Source organism: Vombatus ursinus, unplaced genomic scaffold, assembly GCF_900497805.2.
Source record: "Vombatus ursinus unplaced genomic scaffold, bare-nosed wombat genome assembly UNPS02014801.1, whole genome shotgun sequence".
NCBI lineage: Eukaryota > Metazoa > Chordata > Mammalia > Diprotodontia > Vombatidae > Vombatus > Vombatus ursinus.
In genome coordinates this window covers 27847294-27853326 of record NW_020954579.1, presented here as the reverse complement: position 1 = coordinate 27853326, position 6033 = coordinate 27847294, and positions in this window count along the sequence as shown.

Genomic DNA, 6033 nt, shown 5'->3' with positions numbered 1-6033 from the left:
TGCTGCATCAATGAATGCTTGAGGTTCATATAGTGGGAAGCAGAGTATCCCACAGGAATGAAAGACTGCTTACTTAAGTCTAGAATAGCTTGTGTTTGTTTTCTTCAGAGAAGGAAAGGTAGAATGAAAGTGAAATCACCTGAAGTTCTCCATGCAAATTTCTCTTGCTTTTAATGATCTGTGCTTACACTGCGTTTTTCTACATTATATCAACAGCTGTTAGGAAATCTGCTGTTTGGCTTATGCAGTCTTGCAAAAATGTTAATAGATTTTGCACTAATTCACATTAGCTTTGTCCTCCAAGATCTAGAGTTTGCCTGAGAATTTTTTTGAAAGCCTTTCCCTAAGTTTAATATCATTCCCTCTACCCCCACCCCCACCTTGCTATGCAAGCCCCTTTCCAGTTCTTAGCTCCCTAAAACTAAGTGGAAGACATAGCTATGGATCACAATTCTTTCTTCTTACAGGCTTTGGTGTACAGCTTATTCTGGGGTTCATTTTATCTAATAATTATCAGATTCTTTTTTTGTTTGTTTATACAGATGTCACTTAAACTAAAGAAAACTGTTCAATTTGAAAACAAAGCTTATGCTTCCTAAAATAAGATAAAAGTTGTTGCATTGAGGTAATTTTGCCAGAATTTTAAAATGCTACGTGTTTTATTCATTCGCTGATGCCAAAACCCTACGTTTTTAATGTTATGAAATTATTTTGCATCTCATCACATCACAGTATTTCTGTACTATTTATTCATATATATTTATATAGTCCTAATCCTTTAAAACTTGTTATGAAAAGAACTTTCATAAGTAATAAATTGCTGTTTTTTAAAATCATGGGAAACTCTAAAGAGTGATTTTTTGTAAAAGGACATTTCATCCTAGACCTTGGACAAATTACTTCAAATCTCTGGGCCTCAGTTCCTCATCTGTGAGAAGAGGAGTTGGATTAGACAGCCTGATCCACCTCTAAATCTATGGTCCTAACTATGGCCTGTGCACTGGCACACCTGTGAGAGATGGGGTGTCAAGTACTGGGAAACTTGTTGTTCAGTTGCTCGGTCATGTCAGATTCTTCATGACCCCATGGACCATAGCACTCCATATCCTGCTGTCCTCCATTATGTCTCAAAGTTTACCCAAATTCATGTTGTTTGTTTCCATACTATCTAGCTATTCTTTAAACTTCAAAGGTCCAAAACCATAGATCTGCAATAAGCGATAAAAGACAACACTTTGCTCCCCACCAATCAGCATCCCAGAAACCAGAAATGGAAGGAGCACCTTTAACTTTCATCAGAGATGGAGCTTGTCCTGTCAAAAGGGGGAAGCTGGGAAGTCATTTTGGTGCCACTCCAATATGCTAGAATCGTTTGGCTGGAGTATATAGTATTTACAAAAGGGAGTTATTAAATCAGTCTGGACCAGTGTGATAAAGCCAGATTTTGAAGGATTTTTAAAAATTCATTTTTTTTTTCAATGAACAGAAATCCTTTTTCTCTCCCTCCCACTCCCTCTCCCTGCACATTAAAGAGTTTTAAATACCAAGTTGAGGAATTTGCATTTTATCCTAGAGATAGTAATAAGCCACTGAAGATTCTTAAGTAAAGGAGTGACCTGGTCAGATCTGTGCTTTAGGAAGACAATTTTAGCATCTACGTAAAAGATGGATTGGAGAGAGACTGGGAACAGGAAAATCAGGAAGTCCTGGCAGGCATTTATAAGGGTCTGAACCTAGGTGATAGCCATGTGAAAAGAGGACAGACGTAAGAGATACTGAGGAAACAAAATGGATGTGGTAATGGATTAGAAATGGATCACAAGGGAAAGGGAAATGTCAAAGATGAATCTGGTTATGACTCTGGGTGGTTAGAAGGATGGTGGAACACAACAAAAGTAAGAAAGTTTGGAGGAAAGACTGGTTTCTGGGAGAAATCTAATGAATTCTGGTTCGGAAATCGAGAGTTTGAGATGTCTATTTGGCTTCCAATGGGCAGACATTTGATGCTGCCAGGGAAGAATTCAGGAGAAAGAATAAGGTTGAATATATATGTGTGTGTGTGTGTGTGTGTGTGTGTGTGTGTGTATGTGTGTGTGTTTGGGAATCAAGGACATAAGTAAACCCCTAGGAGCTAAGATCACTAAGACACGTGAGAAAAGAGAGACCAAGACAGAGCCTTTGAGTCACCCATGCTCTGGTCTCAGACATGGATGATGATCAGAATTGGAACCATTCACTACAGCAACTTGAATGGAACTTCACTCGTTTCAATTCCTCCATTTGGCACCAAAGACCTCTCTGGATGAGCAATTAGACAGTAACTGCATTGGCAATAGTGAAGGGAACAGAAAGAACAACAACATAAGACTTATGACCTAAGTTCAAATCCAGCCTCAGACAATTACTAGCTGCTTCAGTTTCCTCATCTGTAAAATGAACTGGAAAAGAAAATGGCAAACCACTCTAGTATCTTTGCCAAGGAAATCCCAGATGGGGTCATGAAGAGTCGGACATGATTAAAATGACTGAACAACAATAGGGATGTTAGAAGAGGCAATGTGCTGGAGAAGGCTGGATGGAATGGAATCATTTGTGCTTGTAGAGGGGTTAGCCTTAGCAAAGGGAAGCTCTACATCATCATGTGAGATAGCGGTAAAAGAGGCTATAGCGGTAGAAGGCTTCTGAATGATGTGTTGAGGAACAGAATAGCAATTTTTAAAAATTACCTTCAAAAAGACTGACATTAAAAAATTCTGTATTTACAAATCTGGAGTTTCTATAAGATCAAATAAGTAAGTAATAATCCTTTTAAGAGTATCTGCTTTCATTACTCATTAGGTAATAATTTTTATATTAAAATAAATTTTATTGCTTCATTTTGTTTTGATATCATCTTCATTTCCCAGTTAATTCCCATCTTTCCCTCCAGAGAGCCATTCTTTATAACAATAAATAAGGAGGAAAAACCTAGTTCAGTAAAACTAGCCGACATATTGAGGAAGTTTGACATTACATGCAGTGTTCCACACCCAGGAGCTAAACAAATGCTTGTTGAATGATTCACCAATTAATTAACTAATGCAAAAGCATTTGAAACTTTAAAATCTATGCAACTGGCCTATCATTCATGAATATTCTTTCCAGAACTGTTGGAGCAAGAGAGGGGAAAAAAAAGGTGAATGCAGAGAATATGAAAAAAATCTGACTACTAGAAAAGATTTACTATTTTACAATCATAAACGTGACACTAAGTCTTTATTTTAAAATTTTTAAAAATTACATCAAATACACAAAGAATTAATTTTACTACTTTGGAAAGCCAGTTTGACTCAGATGTAAATTATCAAAAGCAGACAAGTATGAAAATAAACCTGATATATTTGTCTTGTCAGAAATGCTCAGGTGGATAAAATTTTGTTTTAAGTAAATCCTTCAGTAATCTCAACAACAACAAAAGGTGAAGTTTAAATTCTTATCCTGAGCACTTGATTTCTTTGTATTTCTATCCCCAGAACCTGGGACAGTTCCTGCCTCGTGGTGAGCCATTAAGAAATACTTGATTGCTTGATTTTGGGATCTATAAAATCTCAAAAAAGTTTCATATTTATATTTCTTCAGGTGAGTACATTTATCACTAGAGAAGCAGGATGGTGGAGGGGTTAGAGGATCAGCCTTGAAGTCAGGAATAACTAGGATCTGGTCCTGCTTTTGAAATAGTCTTTTTAACTAGCAGTAACTAATTTAATCTCTCAATGCCCCAGAAAACTCTTGAGGACTATAGAACTGCCCATCAATCAAGACTGCCAGAAGTTTCTCCACACTGGGAGCTTCCCACACAGATGAAAACATAGGGATCCTACTCTCCAAAAAGTGTATTTTTAAGTGATGTTTTAGATAGAAAACACTTAAAGCTTAAATGATTTAGATAAATTACACCAACAAATAGTTAAGCTTTTAGAGTTCAATAAAAAGAAAATATTTTCTTTGAATTATCTTTCCTAGACAATAATGATATTTAATTTAAAGCAGCAGAACACATAGTAAAAAATAATTAACCCCAAAAAATAAAGTGAGTATGAAGCAGTAACCCATGAACCAAATAGGCCAATTCTCACAGATTTGTGAATCACAGCCTTGTACTATATTTGAATATCTGCAATTGAACTTAAAAAAAATCTAGAGGCATTTATTATATTCAGAAACAACAACATCCTCAGCATTAGCAGGGCTGGAAGGAATCCTAGATTGACTTATGAGGGCTGAGCTCAAAGGGTTCCCAAGGAAGCAGTGGGGGCCCAGTCTAGTGAAAGGCTAGGCTGAATGAAGGCAGATGCCCTTCAAGTCATTGAATCCCAACAGAGCCAAAGTCTCTGGAAAGCTTGGGAAGGGGATTCAGACGCACTTGGTATGAGCTGCCCTTTGGATTTTCTCATCCCTTTTGCGGTTAAATCTTTTCACGTAACTGCTACTGCTCCTGAGCAATCCATCTCCAGGCCTTAGGCGCCCTTGTAACACCTGCAGCAGAGCTGTGGAGAGCTGCCTTCTCTTGTGGTAGATGTGACCCATTACTATATACCTGCTGCCTGAAAAAGAACCAGAATATAAATGAGTCAGGCCTGATGTTAGTTGAGTGAAAGATGGTGGGAAAGAGAAGAGAATGTTGTAAAAGAAGCTAATAACATGATGATGGTTTCAATTCTGAAACCATCCTTTTGCTAGCAATGGTGTTTTTTCATCTGTGGATGTACCAGCCATGAAAAAAGAAACATCTGTGCAGATGGGCCTTAAATGACACATACTCTCAAACATATTACATTTTATGAAGAAACTGCCCATTTTTCAGCAACCAAAAAGTAGAGGAGAAAACATGGTGTGGTTGATAGCTTTCAGTACTTGGAGATGACATTGTTCAAATCCAACTCTTGCCGACTTAGAAGCCATGTGACCACTGGCAAGTCACTGAGCCTCTCTGTGGCAACCTTCTAAGTTCTATACATGGGTTTAGATGAAGGGAATTCCTATATGTGCTCTCAGTGGATACAACAGAAAGATGATTCTGAAGATTTTCCCTTTCAGAATATTGAAACCCTGATGTGAATTTAGGCCTGGGCAGCTAGGTGTCTCAGCAGATAAAACACTGGCCCTAGAGTCTGGAAGACTCATCTTCCTGAATTCAAATCTGGCCTCAGACACTTACTAGCTGTGTGACCCTTGGCAAGTCACCTAACTCTGTTTGCCTCAGTTTCCTCATCTGTGAAATGAGCTGGAGAAAGAAATGGGAAACCACTCCGGTATCTTTGCCAAGAAAACCCCAAAAGGGATCATAAAAAGTTGGACATGACTGAAGTAAGGCATACATATATACAAAGTCACCTTTAGGGGAGCCTCATTACCAAATTTAAAATCTGCATATGGTTTATTGCAGCTGGAGGAATCCAATACCAGCACATGAACTTGGAAGAAGAAGCCGTCGGGGGTGACATAGAGGCGGTTTGTCTTGTACAGCCCATGACTGTTGACCAGCAGAGTGACTAGCCGGATGCCTTCTCCAAGCACTTCTACATCACGGACAATTCCATTCACTGCTACTTTCAAGATTTAAAAAAACAAAAGTTTGAAGGAGGGAAAAAAAGCACAAAACTGATTTCTTTTTGCAATCCCAGATTTTTCAATGGCCTCAACTGGCCTGAGCTGTCTGATAGTTGCCTGCCTTCTCCCTTTGGTTCTGCTGCAAGACTGGCCTATCTTGGGCTATCTTCACTTAAGCATTCACTTTCCCATCCTTGGAGGAGTATGGGGCTGAAGTTGGAGTCAGGAAGACTCAGGTTTGAATACTTCCTATAACAGTGTTTGATTAGCTCTGTGACCCTGGGCAAGCCACTTCACTTCCCTATGCCTTAGTTTCTTATTCTATAAAAGAAGGGAAATGCTGCCTCCACACTTTGTACACTTTAAAGCTAGATGTAAATGCCAATTACATAAATTATGTAAACACCTAAAAGCAAGATAATACTAAATATAAGAGCCTTTTAC